The sequence below is a fragment of the Rhododendron vialii genome, chromosome 5a, assembly GCF_030253575.1.
Source record: "Rhododendron vialii isolate Sample 1 chromosome 5a, ASM3025357v1".
In the NCBI taxonomy this organism is placed as follows: Eukaryota; Viridiplantae; Streptophyta; class Magnoliopsida; order Ericales; family Ericaceae; genus Rhododendron; species Rhododendron vialii.
In genome coordinates, this window is record NC_080561.1 from 2,320,034 (window position 1) to 2,338,098 (window position 18,065).

General features: G+C 36.3%; 1 long non-coding RNA gene across 1 annotated transcript in view; it reads right to left on the bottom strand.

Annotated features, from left to right (window-relative positions):
- Positions 1-15,004: 15,004 nt before the first annotated feature.
- LOC131325435 (uncharacterized) overlaps positions 15,005-18,065 on the bottom strand; it is a 31,983-nt gene continuing 28,922 nt past the window's right edge. The window contains exons 2-3 of the long non-coding RNA XR_009199704.1: positions 17,733-17,843; positions 15,005-15,420 (exon numbers count right to left, since the gene is read on the bottom strand). This is a non-coding gene — a long non-coding RNA (uncharacterized LOC131325435). The remainder of the gene's footprint in view (positions 15,421-17,732; positions 17,844-18,065) is intronic.

The following is an 18,065-nucleotide window of genomic DNA, read 5'->3' on the forward strand; positions in this document are numbered from 1 at the left end:
CCTAACGAGAGATTGTAAACAACCCACCAAGAGAAATAGAGCAATAAGGAGAGGAATGATGACTTACGAAAATAGTCGATTGAATCCCTAAGAGCAGAGAGGAGGAGGTCTTGAAATGATGAACAGAGCTTCAATGGCGGGTAAAACTTGAAATCGTCTCTTTCTGCAGAGGGAGTCTAAGAGAGAGATTGGAGTTTTTGAAAATGGGACGAAAACCCAAAAATACCCTAAAAGTTGGTGGCGTACGTGAAACGTCACCCCAAACGCCGTTTGAGCGTTCCGTTTTCCAAAAAACACGTCTGTTCGTATTTAATGTAAAGCAATACGATGATCGACACGTGTAAAGGTTAGGGCTAAAAGCCTGTAACGGCCACACGAAAAGATGATTTTGCCTTAGCAACATGATGAAACATTGCACCAATATATGAAATAGGGTGCAGAAACAAAATGAATTTGCTCGGTAAAAGAGCTTTACTCGTTATCTGAGTAAAATATAAACGAGTAAGGCTGGGGAGCAATTGTAGGGAGGTATTCCCGAACAGGTACAAAACGAGGCAGAGTACGGTCAAAAGAAAAGGTCAACACGCTATGGACCAGTGACATGAGAAGTCAATGGTCCAGAGAGGTTGTACGATTCTCGGTGCAATGACATGAGGTGTTACTGGACCAAATACAAGGAAAATGACATGAGATGCCACTGTTCAAAGAAACTTGTTCGGCAAGAGAGAGCCGAACAGGAGGAGAGCTCCTTAGAAGGGATATGGTCCAAGAAGTTTCCTTAGGACCAGTTACATGTGAAGTAACTGGTCCTGGCCATCTGTTCGGCCATGAGATGGCCGAACAAATAGAGAAGTCCTATTGAAAAGAACATTCTAGAAGGATCTAGAATCACTGATATTCCGTTAAGGGATGAGATCCCAAAAATATAGGATCTAAGAAAGATACCCAACGAGTATGGAATGTTCGGCCTGTTATGGAAAGAGTCCTACAAGGATTAAGGAAATAAACTGATAAGGGAACGAAAATCTAAGAGATCCTAGTTTTCCTATACGAGGTAGGAAACCTAGGGCAATATGGATACTTGGGCAGCAAGCATCCATAAATCTAAAAATAAGAGGTAAACCTAGAGGAAAAAGGTACGCAAGATACTGCATTCTTATTGCTTTCCTACTGATAATTAGGGTTTGATTGCTAGTACGAAATACTAACAAAGGCATCGGAGGGCCTTTGCCACGAGAGGCAGAGGTGCACTCACTCCTTGTCTGTTTTGCAGGACAAGGGTTTCATTGACAAATTAGGGTTACGTTCAAGAGGCACGTGAAGCCGCTGCATTCCAGTGCTGTTCAGAGCACTACTTGAATTTGTCCACCTACATAGACCGTTTCGAAATCGTGAGGGGCAATGCCGGGGAGGTGGAAGGAATGAGTGCACGGTATGAGCAGAACAAGAAGAGAGAAGAGACTTAATCCATGGACCCCACATCCTCCTTCCGATACACTGGACTTCTCTTTTCTTCCAGATAGAGAGAGAGAGAGAGAGAGAGAGAGAGCTTTCTTTCTCCTCTACCGAAATGGCATCAGCAACCAAACTCAGTATTTGAAGTCTCGATTACTGCAATAAATTAAAAAGAGGGACTCACTCTTCTTTTGAGGTTGACCAAAATAAGATAAATTGGCAGCAACAACTCAACCACGACCACTTATACCACCACCAAAGACTCCACCGCCTCCAAACCCACTCCACCACCATTACCATAGACACAACCAGCCTCGAACCACTCACTTGCTCTCGAGGTGGACCACCATTTCTGTCATCGCGACCTCTACCTCGACGCAATACCTAAGAATATCACCTAGGGGATTTACCTTCGTTGGTCATTCTCCTTTTTATTGTTGTTCTCGTAGCAATGGAGCTCGTGGCTAGACCAAATATCCCAAGTTCATTCAGCCTCTGTTTATCGTCCAAAATATCTCCTTGTCTCAAATAAGCACGAAAGGAGAGGTTACTTTCAATGTAACAAAACCTCTTGATTGCACTGTTACGTTCGTAGAACACAATAATGCAATTCAGAGGCTTTGTGAAATTGAGAGTTTATGTATTCTTTGGTGGTTATTCGAGACGAAGAGATATTGTAGAGACAAAAAGAAGTTCAATGAACTTGGTTTTCTTGGCTAGCCAGGGGCTCCATTTCTGAGATTTGTAAGATTTTGCTTACAACTCTACCCACCAAGACTACGAGAACAACCATGAAAAAGACAACGACCAACGGAGGTCAAACCCCGGAGTCATCCACTTCTTTGGTTATGGGTCGAGATGGAGATTGCGATGGCAGGAATGGTGGTCAACCTCCATAGGAATGACTTAGAGGTAATCCGAAATTGAGTTTCTGTTGCGTCAATTTCTAACACATTTCAACAAAGATTTGAAGTACCCAACCAAAATAGACCAGTGGACAAGAACTATGACATGAAAGGAGTACTAATATTATGAAGCCATAAACAACAAGTATAACGAATTTTGGGTTGTTCAAAAATAATAAACAACTAGTATTACTACCTTAATTGCTTTGTACGTCTTCTACAGTGGTTAAGGCACAGGGGTTTATTGCTGGGATGTGGATATCTTTTGGAAAAGAGAGATAGATAGAGACAAAGACCATGTGCGAGAGGTTATATGTGAGAGATTACATATTTTCTGGAGAATGACGTACTCTCCCATTCCATTTTGTTTGTCTTTCTTTCTTTTCTTTTCTTTTTTCGTATTTCATGTTATTCTTTAAATGCTTATAACATATATATATTTAATTTTTTGGCATCAATTTAAAACCTTCAATGAGATTTGTTTATTGCTGGAAAAAAAATTCTGAGCAAAAATTATTTTCTATCGAAATAATGACATGACTTACAGAAAAAGACAACATATGGGAGGAGTGACCATAAATGCTTTCCTATTTCATATTCATTTATTTATTATTTAAAAAAAATCTTAGGACTCTATGCTACAAGTTCGCCTAAGGCCCAAAAAATATGGAGATGTAGTTGTGGAGCCCGATTGCATGTAGTTTCTGCTTTTGAATTGTTCAAGAAGGTGATTCTCTGTATGTAATATATAACCCACATTAACGTAGATGTCCTTTGCTTTGCATAAAAATCCTTTAAGATCGATGCGATTTAAAGTCTGAAGAGTGAAGTTAAGAGACAGCAGAGACCTTTGCCTCGCGTGGTGATCGTCATTCTTTTGTGCATAACAAGAGGTAGGAGATACAAGTATCAGAATTGTAGTATATCAATTTGGAAAAAATTCACAATCACTCCTAGTCTTGTTGGGTAAATTATACTATGAAATAAATGCCTGGACAAGAATAATAATAAACCAAATGTAGAAAAGAAAAATATCAATAGAGAAAAGGTTAGAATGGCCTGTGGAGTGGTTGAGGCATGCGGATTGCACTCTCCTTCGGAAGGATACACCCCTTCTACATAGGATTGAATGGTGTTCTTTCCCTAAAATTGAAGGACCTTTGAGTTATCTTTTGTACAGTAAATTAAGCTCATGAACTATTGTAGTTTCCCTAGACTCAAAATATAATCAACGGAAAGCAACCTCAAGTATGGAGTATAATAAACAACAAAAGCTTTTAATATTCCGAGTAGAGCACACAGCCGAGTAATATATATATATATATATATATATATAACCAGTAATTGTAACGTTAGTTCGTTATTCCAAAAACGGTATGATCTCATTCCTAGGAGAAACCAGTAGACTTCATCAAAGTGGTTATATAGCCAGTAATTGTAACGTTAGTTCGTTATTCCAAAAACGGTATGATCTCATTCCTAGGAGAAAAACCAGTAGACTTCATCAAAGTGGTTATCAACGTACCAACCACGTCCTATCTCATTTGTGGGGTCACGACGCTTTGTAGTGTAAACCACACAAATGTATAGTGTAGAGATGAAATAGGCTACCACGTGAAAATGTCTCTAGGGCATTGAATAATTTTTTCTCAATTCTCCCAAAATATCTCTCTCTCTCTCTCCAAATTTTTTTAGAAAATTATGAATGAGATTTTGGAGTCTTGAAACTTGAGAGGTACAAACACATTTGTATAGGGTATGTATTGATTGATTGATGTATAGATAATTCATTGATGTGATAAATAATAGTACAACTGTCAAATTAAAAGTATTAAATTAGAACAGCGATGACCCACCTATTAAGAGCATCTGAAATGGATTACTTATTTTTAAGTATTAAAAATGTTAGTTATGGGGAAAGGATCTTCTCCAATCCATGAAAATATGTTTGATTGTCTGATTGGAGTCTGATTGCATGTAGTTTTTCTTTTGATGTTTACAAGAAGGTGATTCTATGCATTTAATACATAATACACATATACGTAGATGTCATTTGCTTTGCATAAGATACATTTTAAGATGTGATTTGAAGTCTTAAGAGTGAAATTAAGAGACAGCCGAAACCTCTGCTTTGTTATTACAAGTATCACAATAGTATCAATTTGAAAAAGACTTGCAATCGCTGAGTCTTGTTGGGTAAATTACTAAATTATATGGTTAGCTAAGAAATTTCTGCTAGAAAACAAATGCCTTAACAATAATTAAAATCAACCAAATTAATATAGAAAATAAATATTAGTAGAGAAAGGTTAGAATAGCCTGTGAGGTGGTCGAGGCACGCGATTGCGCTCTCCTTCATAAGGATATATACACCCTCTTTTGCACGGGGTTGAATGATATTCTTTCTCCAAAATACAACGACCTTCTAGTTCTCTTTTTTGTGACGAATTAAGCTCACGAACCATTGTAATTTCCCTACACTCAAAATAATCAACAGAAAGCAACCAGATAATATATAGCCAGTAAAATAAGCAACAAAAGCTTTTAATTTTCCGAGTAGAGCACAGCCAGATAATATATAGCCAGTAATTGTAACGTCAGTTTTTTTTTTTTATCCGAATGTAACGTTAGTTCGTTACGCATAAAAAGGTAATGATCTCATTTATAGGAGAAAAAAGAGTAGACTTCTTCAAAGTGGTTATCAGCCAACCACTCCCTGATGTCTCTAACGTTAATTACTTGCATACCATTATTATCACTTATACTCGCGTAGTGCCCGTTCGATGTAGGGGTTAAAAAAAATTACATTGACTGTTTTTTCATCCCGTGTATTGAACGGAAACAATATATGCTGGTTAATTGATAAAAAAGGCAGTTTAATTTTTTTCTTGACTCATTCGATGCAAGCCAGTATTGTTCTCATTGTGTGTAATGAAAGACATATTTGTGTTGGAGAATGAGTTTGGGGCACCGCCGGGGCATAGAATAATTTTTCCTCTATATTGATACCCCCTCCCCTCCTCCCTCTCTCTCTCTTCAATTTTCTTAAAAAAAAAAAAACTAAAAATCTAAAAAACCAGGATTTGGATGCTTTTAAAGGAGTGTGTATATCAAAAAGGGGAGTGTTGAAATCGATTCCCGCTTTTAAAGGGAAAACACATTTGTATATATATAGAAGATAGATAGTATAAATTGATGTGATAAATAATACAAAAGTCAAATTAAAAACATTGAATTAGAACAACGATATAAAACCCAACTATTAAGAGCATCTGAAATTGATTAGTTATTTTTAAAAGTGTTTGTTATATATGGGGAGAGGATCTTCTCTGGTTCATGAAAATATATTTGATTGTCCGGTGTGTCCATTTTTGGTCTTTTTTGAGCCCATTTTGATGATTCAAATTGAGTTCATTGATAACAAAACCACATAAAATATTAGGTTAATTGGATATCGATTAATATAATTTCAGAAAGCATTTTTCTTGAGATGAATGGATGGATTCTGATTCGGTGTGGTAATATTGTTATGTTTAAAGACAAATGTGTTTTGAAATCATATGAAACGATATGCGACTTACTTGTTTTTTGACATGAGTAATCTTTTCGACAAGCTTTAAAATATGAGGATTTGACCAGTGATGATTGGCTTTGTTGGATTTTGGCTCGATGTGGAGTTCATAGCTTGGTTGGTCCGGACCAGTGTTCGGTATGGGTCGGAGTGCTTGCAGCTTCCGTGGTCCGAAGCTGATCTGAGTTGGTCCGGACCAACAAGTACGAATATGTGGGTTTTAACTTTGTTTTAGGGTTTTTTGGGGGCTCCAAAGTCCCAATATGGTTAGGAGACTTATAAGGCAACTTGTCTTTGAGTATAAATACACTTGTTATACCTCTTTATTGGTGTGAGAGCAAATATTAGGTATTGGGTTAGGGTTTGAGAGAGTTACCTCTTTGTTTTGGCTTTTGGTAGAAGAATTTTGCAGACTTTTTCTTTGTAGCTCTTTGAGCATTCGTATCTATTTAGTGAACCCATCGATCAACTACCCGTGGACTAGACTTACATTCCAAAGTAGGGCCGAACCACATATGTCTGTGTGTCTCTCTCTCCTTTTGTTGGTTTTTCTCTCATTCTCTCATATTTGGTTTGATTAGCTTGGTTTGCTTCACAAATCTGTTTTTTATTTCTTCAATTCAATATTCGTAATCACCGTCTGTTTGTTCGGCTTCCGCACAACACTTACTTGAGTCAAAACTAAATTATTTTGGGTCAAAATCAGAGTGGAACCCACATTTCTTTTGAGGAGGGTTTTGGGTCAAAATCAAAGGCGTAAGGTTAAGGGTGGATGAAACTTTAACTTAAGAAGTCACTACTTGAACTTGGAAAATTTGCACCCAAGGAGGATTGTCTCCACTGGCCAAGGGTTTACTCTCACCCTGAACGCCTAGAAATACTAGCCCAAATCTTGGTGATAAGGCTTTAGCTTTTCCTCACAAACTTTCCAATCTCCATTGGCTTGGGAGACCACCAAGTTTGAATCTCTAATTACTTCGAGCTTATCGACCCCTAAAGCCATAGCAGTTTCCATTCCGATAATGCAGGCCTCGTACTCAGCTTGATTATTGGTAACATCGAAATTCAGCTTGAAAGCGAGTGGAATGTGAGCGCCGGCGGGCGTGATCAACAACACTCCGATCCCGAACCCCTTTTGGTTAGCAGCTCCATCAAAATAGAGCGTCCATACTTTCTCGACCATCGTCAGCACCTCCTCGTCAGGAAAAGTGAAATCCGCGTCTTTTGGGCCGTCGATCGGGTGATCGGCCAAAAATTCGGCCACGGCACGCCCCTTTACAGACTTTCTCGTGACGTGTTGGAGTTCGAACTCAGCCAGCAGAAGCAACCAACGTGCTAGCTTATGGGTGAGCGCGGGTTTCCCAAACAAATACTTGATAGGATCCATCCGAGAAATCAGTCTCACCGAATAGGCTAGCATGTAGTGTCTAAGCTTTTTGGTAGCCCAAACCAGCGCCCAACATGTCTTCTCCAGAGGGGTATAGCGCTCCTCAGACCCTACCATTTTCCTGCTCAGATAGTAAACAGCTTTCTCGACCTCATTGCTCCCTTCCTGCGCTAGTAGACATCCCATGGCTGTTGGAGAGACCGACAGATAAAGAATCAATGGTCGGCCTGGCGCAAGCGGCATTAGTACTGGGGGGCTCTACAAATACCTCTGAATAGATTCGAAGGCGACCTAGCATTTCTCTGTCCATTCGAACGGGACCCTTTTTTTTGAGCAAACAGAATAACGGCTCGCAGGTTAGAGTTAGCTTGGAGATGAATCTACTGATAAACTGGATCTTCCCTAGAAAGCTTCGTACGCCAAGAACGCATTTCGAAGATGTGAACATAAGTATTTAAACTCATATGGATAGACACCTAAATAAGTCTGTCATTTAGGCCTATTTAATTTCTTCTTTAATTTTTTACTAGCACAACATTTTTTTGTTGTTGAAACATGTTACTCTCTCTGTCCCTATTAAAGTGTTTACTACAGTTCTGCGTGTCATTTTCAATTGCTTATATCTCTCAATATATGTGTATTGTTAAAAATATGTCACATGAATCTTGCTTGATAGGTCTCAATCATTTCTACATGACAATGATTTTAAAAATATAATATACGTGGAGAGACATAAGCCTTTGAAAATGGCATGCGGAACTGTAGTGGACATTTAAAAATGGACGAATGGAGTATATTCTATATTGTATCTAACAGATTCTTTTGAAGGATTAATAATATGTGTTATTATTCTAATTTTTTGATGGAATTATCCTACCTTTTATGGAATGAAATTTTTGTCGTCATAAGTTTGAGATATATTTAATATTAGATTTTGAATGACAAGAGGCATCACTTTTATTTTTTAATTTTAAAAGTGAGTTTGACCTTCTTTTTTTGCCAAATACAAAGAGTATTATAGATTCTTGGTTAATTTTTAAAGTTTTTTCGTCATCGCTTTAATAATATGAATAAATTTGTAAATATTTATATAAGATCATCCTAAAAGCACTAAATACTCCTTTTTAAATTTTTTCATCTTTAACAAATTTTTTAAAATTTTAAATTGCCCTATATCACACACACACACACACACTATATATATATATATATATATATATATATATATATATATGAATATACATGATACTTACAAAATTGCATTTGAAATTAATGTTTAACCTATTTTATCTGGTTATAAATTAAAGGAATGTCATTAGAATCACCTAAGTTGGTTTAAATAAATAAATAAATATATATATATATATATATATATATATATATATATATATATATATATATATGAATGAATATGCATGATACTTACAAAATTGCATTTGAAATTAATGTTTAACCTATTTTATCTGGTTATAAATTAAAGAAATGCCATTAGAATCACCTAAGTTGGTTTAAATAAAAATAAATAACTATTTACAAAAAAAGAAATCTTTTCAGCATGAATGCACAATAGATATGAAATAGTGTATTTTATATAGATGTTTTGAAAATAGATTTATGATGATCTAACTTCGAGATATATGGTAGAGGCTTTGGCAGGGATTGATCAACATCTTAGAGCTTGTAAAAAGGATTAGGAGGCCTTGTCAAGCTAATCCCTTTCTTAGGCCGATTCTTTTGGACTTTGTTGCTTTATGCTCTAAACTTCTGCATGTTAAGGTTGTGAAAGTACCTGGGACAATGTAAAAGCTGCTCATGAACTGGCCAGAGTAGCTATGAATGTTGGTTAACTCTTTATATATGGGATGATCGTTTTTGTCTTATAATTAAAAAGAAAAAGACTTATTAGTTGGTGATTGTGAAAAATTATTTTGACAGATTATTAGATTCTATCTTCTAAAAATCAGTTTAGAAAGTTTGTTAAAAATTCTACAAAACTGATTTTAAGAATCTACAACTTTTGAGAAACCTAAAAAAGGAAAGAAATTCTCAAACATCCAAAGCTGGATTTGAATAACTTTTGGATTCTACAACACAATTTTTTAAATAGGAGAGAGAAATTATCATAAACTTGCAGCTACAACAAATATGTTTTTCAACTTTTACTAAAATCTGAAATCTAAAATCTACAGCAGAATCTGAAACTAAAGTTTAAAATTTGTATCTACAACTATAGCAAACACGCCTTTAATATGTTACTCCCTCGGTCCTTCTTTGTTTATCCTCCTTTTGATTTTTTTTTTTTTTTGTCACAATTTTTTGTCAAGTAGTAAGTTGAATCATAGAAGTTCCGTTAGTGCCTTTGTCCATTTTATAAAATTTGTTCATTGGAGAACGTATCATCCTCATTTAATGCTAGGAGGTGAGGAGAATTCTTGGAAAATCAATGCATTGTTCGTTTTTCTTTTAAAAAAAAAAATTTCAACTAAAAAATACTCATTATTCATACTTTCAATCATTACTCTTCATTCATTCCCCTTATCTCCAATCATTATTCTCATTTACTCTCAAAAAATTTTGTAAAAATTCATCCAAACACAACAAACTTTTCAATCGTATAGAGGGATTATATGACAACAAAAAGGAGAAATGTTATGATAAATTGCATATATCAATAGGATTGGGGGTGCTGTCGCACTACGTCGTATAGTGCGGGTGATCCGGCCTGCACGAGCGATTCAAATTTAATTCGAACTCCTATAAATTTAAATGTCCATAATTCAGATTAAAATATGAGTCGTCCATTGCGAAGATAGACGGTCGGATTGGTGTAGTGCGAATGGTGCACTACAGCACCCCATTAGATGAAATAAGGGTATGGAAACAATTGAGAAATCGTCAATAGAAGCCCGCTAAAATATCTGCCATGCACATAAAAGTTTCCCAAATTTTAGAACTCCTTCTTCAAGCAATCCGCAATTCGACTGCAGATCCTCCGCAGCTTTCTCTGGATCTCCACACACATACACCCTCTCTCTCTCTCTCTCTCTCTCTCTCTCTCTCTCTCTCTCCATAAGCCCGCTACCCTATCAACCACATAAAAGTTTTTTCCTATTTAAAATTATTTTCCTTTTTTTTTTTAAGCTCCTCACAGTTCGACTGTGGACCAGCCGCAACTTCCTCCACAGTTCCTCTCTCTCTCTCTCTCTCTCTCTCTCTCTCTCTATATATATATATATATATATATATATATATATATATATATATTCTTCACTAACATATAACATTGTAGCAAAAACATATAATCTCTCTCCTTCCCCCCCCTCCCCCCCTAAAAGATATATAATCATATCCCAGCAATAAATCCCTCTGCCCAACCACTTCCGAAGACCAAGAAATCAAGGTAGTTATTCGATCTTCTTGTTAATTTTGATACCGTTCCTTCTTTTTCTTTTTCTTTTTTCCCACCAATCTTAGTTTTGGATATTTCAAATTGTTTGTGTTCCTTGAAAAGTCAAAGAAACAAGTATCTACATTTTCACAAATTAACACTCTTAAATGTTGATGATAAAAAGTAAATTTGGAAGTTAGAGAACAAGCGATAGAGTGGGCAATCTCATAAAGTTTTCTAAAGAGTACCATGTGTTTTTATTCCTGGTCTGATAGAACTTGGGGTCTGTTTGATAAGTGTGTTAGAACTTTGGATGGATTAGCAATATTAGAGAGAGAGAGAGAGAGAGAGAACCTTGATTTTGACTATCTAAAATGCCCATTTATTTAAAACGGCTACGCTTCATTATTTCCTCCACAAGTGGTTTGTTTTCCTACGAATTATCCTCCCTATTTATTGTAAAAAATAGTATTTCTAATTTTCTCTTATGTAAGGTCATCCACAGTGGTATAATCAAAAGTCAATTATTTTTAAAGTTAACAATGTTAGTGTAAAAAATGGCTCATAATGGTATAATCAAACTTAGCTACATCCTTATAAATAATCAAATTTTGGGCTTTGAATAATCAAAATTAGCAATTTTTTTCAATAATTAAAATTTGTTGACCCCACCCTACATAAGTTAACTGGTTCCAAAATTTGGATAGACGTGTGTTTCAATTGGTATTTTCTTATTCTGTTCTTTGCCTGCTCTATATCTTCTTCTCTTTACCCACAAACTGTTTCTCTTTTTTTCCTCCAAAAGTGAAGTTCATATTTCTCGATCATCCAAAAAAATTCATAATAAGAGGGAAGGAAGTCATTGATTTTTTTCACAAAATTAAGAGAGGGAATCGATATATTTTTTCCTAAAAAAACGTAATGGAGGGAGGTGAATAGCGGGAAACAGAGGGGGGGAGGAGTGAAATTGCAGTGGATCACTTATTTTGGTTGTGGACTAGAAGTGACTATTGTGGATTTCAACATTGTTAAGCTTAGTAACCTCTTAAATGAATAGTCAAAAGCTGATGTATCAACTTTTGATTATTCATTTTCTATTATACCACTGTGGATGGCCTAAGTTCTTATCTAGTACTTTAACACAAATAGCTAATCCCATGCAAGGGCGGAGCTTGTACAAAGGCAGAAATAAGCATAGTCAGAAGGAAAGCCAAGGCCCAGAACTAGTGGAAGTTGGTTCACAATTTAGTTGGACTTTAACTTGTACATTCATTAGTTTGGGTTTTGCACCCTACGAATTTACTTGTTCATTTTTGTCATCGGTTGTGAAAATTTTGCACTATGAGATTTTTTTTTTTGCACTTTGAGGTTTCTGAGTGGGGGGATTTTTGTGTGTCTTTTTTTGTTATTTTATCTTTTTCTATAGTTAGGGAGAGACATTTTAAAAATAAAAGTATCATTAGAATCATCAACTTCGACGTGAAACAATGTCCTTCGTTGGGGTCAATTCAAAATGAAGTTACATTCAAATAAAATATGACTAAATATCCACTTACCATTTTTTATTATAGTGTAAGAACTATTTTATACCATTACTAAGCATGAAATACACATTATAAAGTGTTGTAGACACTTGACCTCACTGCAAATAGATTTTTGCAATATATATTATCTTATTCACGATGTCCTCCACATGTCCTATCAATTCTCATTCATTGACACATTTGTATTTTTTTTTTTCTGCACAGAAAAAATGTCTCTGTTCGTTTTGATGTGCTGGTTAATTAAAATCGTGCTCAAATTTTTTTGGTGCGCAATCAAGAAACTGTTAGTGTTTGTTCAGAGGTTACTCTACTTTGTCGCAAGGAAAGTTATGGAGTTGGAGACCAATTTAAATTGGTTTGGGGTCTTAATATGGGTACTTAATGTTGCGGTGAATGTTAGACTATTTTACATCAGCATCATAAAGGATTCAAAAATTGCCTTGGATGGCGAGAAGCGAGCACTAGCCGACGAAAAGGCTATATGGTGGGTAGTTTCCCAGTTCCTCAACTTCCTAGGCTCCAGTGTTGCACCCCGTAACGAAGATCATGCACAGGCTATTGCGGTCTTTGAGAGGGAACTTGAAGTCAAAAACCTCTCTATTGGCATCATGAGACGTGAATTGGCATCTCTTCGGGAGCAGCAAAAAAAATTTGAAGAGAAGCACACAAAGATACAGATAACGAACAAGCAACTGGTGATAGATATTAGAGTTCTACAGGAGGAGCACAAGAGAGCTGTCAGGCAACTGGTGTTGGAGAATGAGGCCCTCAAAGAGGAGCTCAAAAGGGTTAAGGGAGGAATTGACGGGTAACCTTCACATATGACTTTAAGGGCCCGTTTGTTAAGCTCCATAGAGCCCGGGTATAATCCAGGAACTATATAGTCCTGGTCCCACTTGTAATCCCTCCCTTTTTTGCAGCAGGACTAAAAAACGAAGACAAAGACCATTCTACCCCCATTCACGTACCTCGCCTGTGTTGCATCTCTACTGCACACACACACAGAGAGGGAGAGGGGATGAAGACGAAGGCAAAGATAAAGAAGAATACCGCTCATCACCAGAGCTGCTGAGCCACGTTCGAAAGCAAATTTACGTTTTGGTTGGTTCTAATTGATAGATTAGGGCTTCAAATTTTGGGTATGTTTGATTCTAATTGATTGTTTTATTTTGAGTGATTGGAATTTGGGTGGGTTTTATCATGATAGATTTAGATATATGAAGAGGGGGCGGCCTCAAGATTTTAGTTTAATGGTGACAAAAACATAAAGATTTTTTTTTTTTTTTTTTGTATAAAAAGCTCTAACATATTTTTTTTGGTTGAAAATTTTATTGGGTTGTTTTGTTGAGCTATATTATCTAGCTACCCAAAAATTTAGTGAATTTTCAATTACTTTGACTACATATGAATGACTCAATACCGACAGTATTGGAAAAAAAATGAAATTATATTCAAATGTATAAAAAAAATTAGTGAACCCCCTCAGGATATTGTGGAGCCGCCCATGCATATGAATGCATCTTTATAGAGACATGTATGTATTGTACACAGACGTTGGCATATATGTGGGGTATATATAATGTACGTATATCTTTAGGTTTTCTATAAATTGTACCCCAATTTTTTTAAACATCACATCGTTACATCTGGGCAAGTATTGTGAATTTGAAAAGTGTTATTTTTTTCATAATTTTAAAAACTTAGAATTATTAACCAATTTGGGGGGGTGGGGGGGGTCGTGTGTGGTGGTGTGTGTGTGGTGGTGTTGCGCGGGTGGTGTTGGGGGTGGCCTCAATTCGGGCATTGCAGAAATTGAGTAAGGGCAAGTATTGTGAATTTGAAAAGTGTTATTTTTTTCATAATTTTAAAAACTTAGAATTATTAACCAATTTGGTGCGGGGGGGGGGGGGGGGGGGGTCGGGGGTGGTGGTGTGTGTGCGGTGGTGTTGCGCGGGTGGTGTTGGGGGTGGCCTCAATTCGGGCATTGCTGAAATTGAGTAAGGGCAAGTATTGTGAATTTGAAAAGTGTTATTTTTTTCATAATTTTAAAAACTTAGAATTATTAACCAATTGAGATCTATTTTGATAGATTCATATTGTATATTTTTTGGAGTCCATATTGAAAGATATAAACAATTGAAAATAACACAGACTTCCAAAAAAGATTAACGAAAACGAACAGAGGGAGTAATACATTTTGCAACAGAAGTAATATTTAGGGGTATCCATCAAAATGGATTATGGGTTGATTTTTTTACCATGTTGCCCTTGGTTGTTTATTTATTGAATTAAAAATGTGTATAGTTAACCATTTAAGGCATCAATAATTCTAACACCACACCCATTTACATACCTTCACTCACAACAAGGGTGGGGCCCACACACTAGGTGTGTAGTGTGTGCGGGCTCCACTCTTGTATGAGTATGGGTATGTGAATGTGTGTGGTGGTAGAAGAACTCTTAAGACATACTCCTTCCGTCCTCTATTTAGAGTCCAGTATTCCATTTTGAATTATCCCTTAATAAACGTCCATTTTGTAAAACTATTATAAGTGCATGTGCTTTGCACGTGATATTTATCTATATGACCCGATTAGATACACATTGAAAGTCATTGAATTAAGCAATATTTTGTTTCGTAGGCACTCGGACGAATACAACCCAAAATGAACGAGCCCTTCTTAAATATTTTAATCCAACCCTTAACCCGGTGTCATAGTTTCAACAACTTCTACTGAACATTAAAACACAAACTTTTGAGCATAAACAGCTATGGAATTCATATGAAGTTTCCTTATCAAATCCCATATTTATAAACATCACCTTGAGACCGAACCCAGTTGACTACAATGTCGGACCTGCTCATGACTCCTTACCAATAGCATTACTGTAGAATACAAGACATTGGAAACAAAATTCTAAGGATAAACAACATACTTTCAGCACCAAGAACCCTGATAGTTAACTGCATAGCAGTAGAAAGTGCTTTACATACAGTCCCTGTGAAAAGTTTCTCATCTTCCTAGGTACTGGTAGAATTGTAGTCGTTTTCCATCAATTTTCACACTGGGTCGCTTGATTGCTTTCCATCCAATCTTCTCATATTTCTTTTAGCACATCAGTTACCACCGAATAGGCTAATTGTTGTATCCTCCAATTCTTGTACATCGCTGCCAAAAAATTTTAAGGATAAAATAAGTGACCTAATCAACAGAAACAATCCAAGAAATAGGTTAATGTGGTTTTCAAAACCAGGGGATGGATCACAATTAAAAGCACTAAGATTTGTTCTTGAGGATGCCAGAGAGAGTTGTATTTTGTGATCTCTTTACGGAACAGATGCGTTGCCATTTGTAACTGCTACATATTGAGACAATGACAAATAAGTATGTGGCATCTGCCAATGCTCTTTCATAGAAGAAAAGTAAAACGAACAGAAAATGAAAAGCCATTTACCTTCGCAAAACCAGTCCATAGCATAAGGCATTTTGAAAATACTGACTGCTATAAACATGATTGTTGTTCAGTGATTTGGCCTATACATGAAAATTAGTATGTCTTCACACTTCGATTAAAAGAAACAAACCCTTAAACTGTATGCTCTAGAAACAGAATGTGAAATAGTAATGTCAAAACTGTTTTTATTGGTGCTAAATCTCTAGTGCACAAAAGGCTTGTACTATGTGCAGTGTACAAGGCTTTTATCTTACTACCGTTTGTATGACTGCTTAGAAAAAACAGATTGCATGTTGCCAATTGGTCTGATTTTCATGCAGCGGTTCCACTGACAGTCAATGTCACGCCATGCAATTATTTAAAGAGTTGTATCCACCCAAGGATGCATTGTGGGTTTTTTAGTAGTAGCTAACGACATTCTTGAACTTGAAAATAAGACAGACACCTTCGTATTTCTAAGGTAGTACGGGAACGTATAGACATAGATATTTTAGGCAAATAATCTCACGAATCTTGCTCTGGTCGTTAAACCAAAAGGGTGCAACCATTAAACATAATCCAAAAAGAATGTGCGTATATTCGGATACGTGGAAAGTCACTGTTGTTCTGGTCGTTAAACCAAAAGGGTGCAACCATTAAACATAATCCAAAAAGAATGTGCGTATATTCGGATACGTGGAAAGTCACTGATCTCAACATGATCTCTATTAATATATCATCTTCACAAAGCAATTTCCGAGCAGGTCAAACCAAATTTAACTTATTGAAACCACCAATCATCCAAGTATAAGCCCTCATGATTCCATGGGCAACCTCATCTACCAATTCCGTTTCTTGGGTGCCGAAATAGATCAACTATCATTTCATCCGAATCATTAACTTTTCCATCTTCTTGGTTTTGCTCTTTATTGCACAAAGTGACCATAGGGCTTGGATATGCAATCTTATCATGATAACTACCTCTTGTCCTTATTGCAGCTTAATCAAGGTTTATGCAAGAAGATGGAGAATCAATATGAGGCTCCACCCACACTTAAACTCTATGAATGTTTACTTGCATGTTGCACTTCTAAATTTATCCACTAATCAATGGGATTCTCTTGGTCATATACGATTTACAAGCTTCCTCTTACAAAAACCTAGGGCCCAAACCCTAAATTTTAGACCAGACACCCTATATTATAGGAAGTAGATGTTAGCGGACACTGTGACCCTTATATAATAAAGGTGCAAAATGAATTCATGTTTTGCCTAATAAGGACCTCTACTTTAGACACTGTGACCCTTATTCTGTTGTTTCCTTTTGGTAAGCAGCTCTCCTTTAGCAAAATGGAGTTGAACTATTTCTCTTTTCAACATCGCAAAAACATACATCTCTGTTTAACTTTTTCTTTCAAGGACAATATGAGTTAAAATGGTTGTTTTTAATTAAACAAATATGCCCATTTACTATTCTTTCTGTTGACCCAAGAATTCCACCATGCCTACAATGTCTGCCTTGTTTCTATGTTTTCTCCTTAATTGGCCAATCTTCATTCTAAGCTTAACTAAGTGAGAAGTTGTCTTCATGCAACTAAACCCCAAGTTCATCAAGAAACAGTAGTGAGAGTGGTGCGCGGATTTTCTTCGTTGTCTTAGGAATGGCACTCATCTAAGAAACCAAAGCGGCACGATCATCTTACTCGGAATTTATCAAAAAGGCTTTCTTTTTTAATTGTCAAAGACGAAGATATGTTTCCCTTGCAGAACAGGATAGACAGTACCAAAGCTAAAGACATCATTACTCCTTCAAAAACCAGTCAATCCCAATGCTAATTTTAGTTTTAAAACTTCATGGCAAACATATATTCTCAACAACCTAAAATATGAAAAGGAAGAAAAGATCAAACATATATCAAACAAAATGAGGAAAACTCGCGAGTAACATATAATTTAATGTAATGTAATGTCAGCTCTTTAAGTTTTGAACCAAACAAAAAGAATGGTGCAACTCTTGTTGACCAATCTTAAACATTTCTTGCGATACCTGTTCATGTTTTTTTCCTCATGTCTAGAGCCCAAAAAGAAGAAATATAGACCTCCACTACAATTTGCTTTCCTATCACTACCTTTTCCGCTTTCTCCTACCCAGCACACACTACAACACGAAAGGCCTATTGCGAGGAAATATGGCGAGGAAAATAGATTTCGTCGCTAAAAGTACACAATCTGCGAGGAAATTCAATTTCGTCGCTAAAAAGTTACATTTAGCGAGGAAATTAAATTTCCTCGCCAAAAAGTTACATTTAGCGAGGAAATTATTATTTCCTCGCCAAATGTAACCCTTTTGCGAGGAAATCTGTTTTCCTTGCTAAATGTA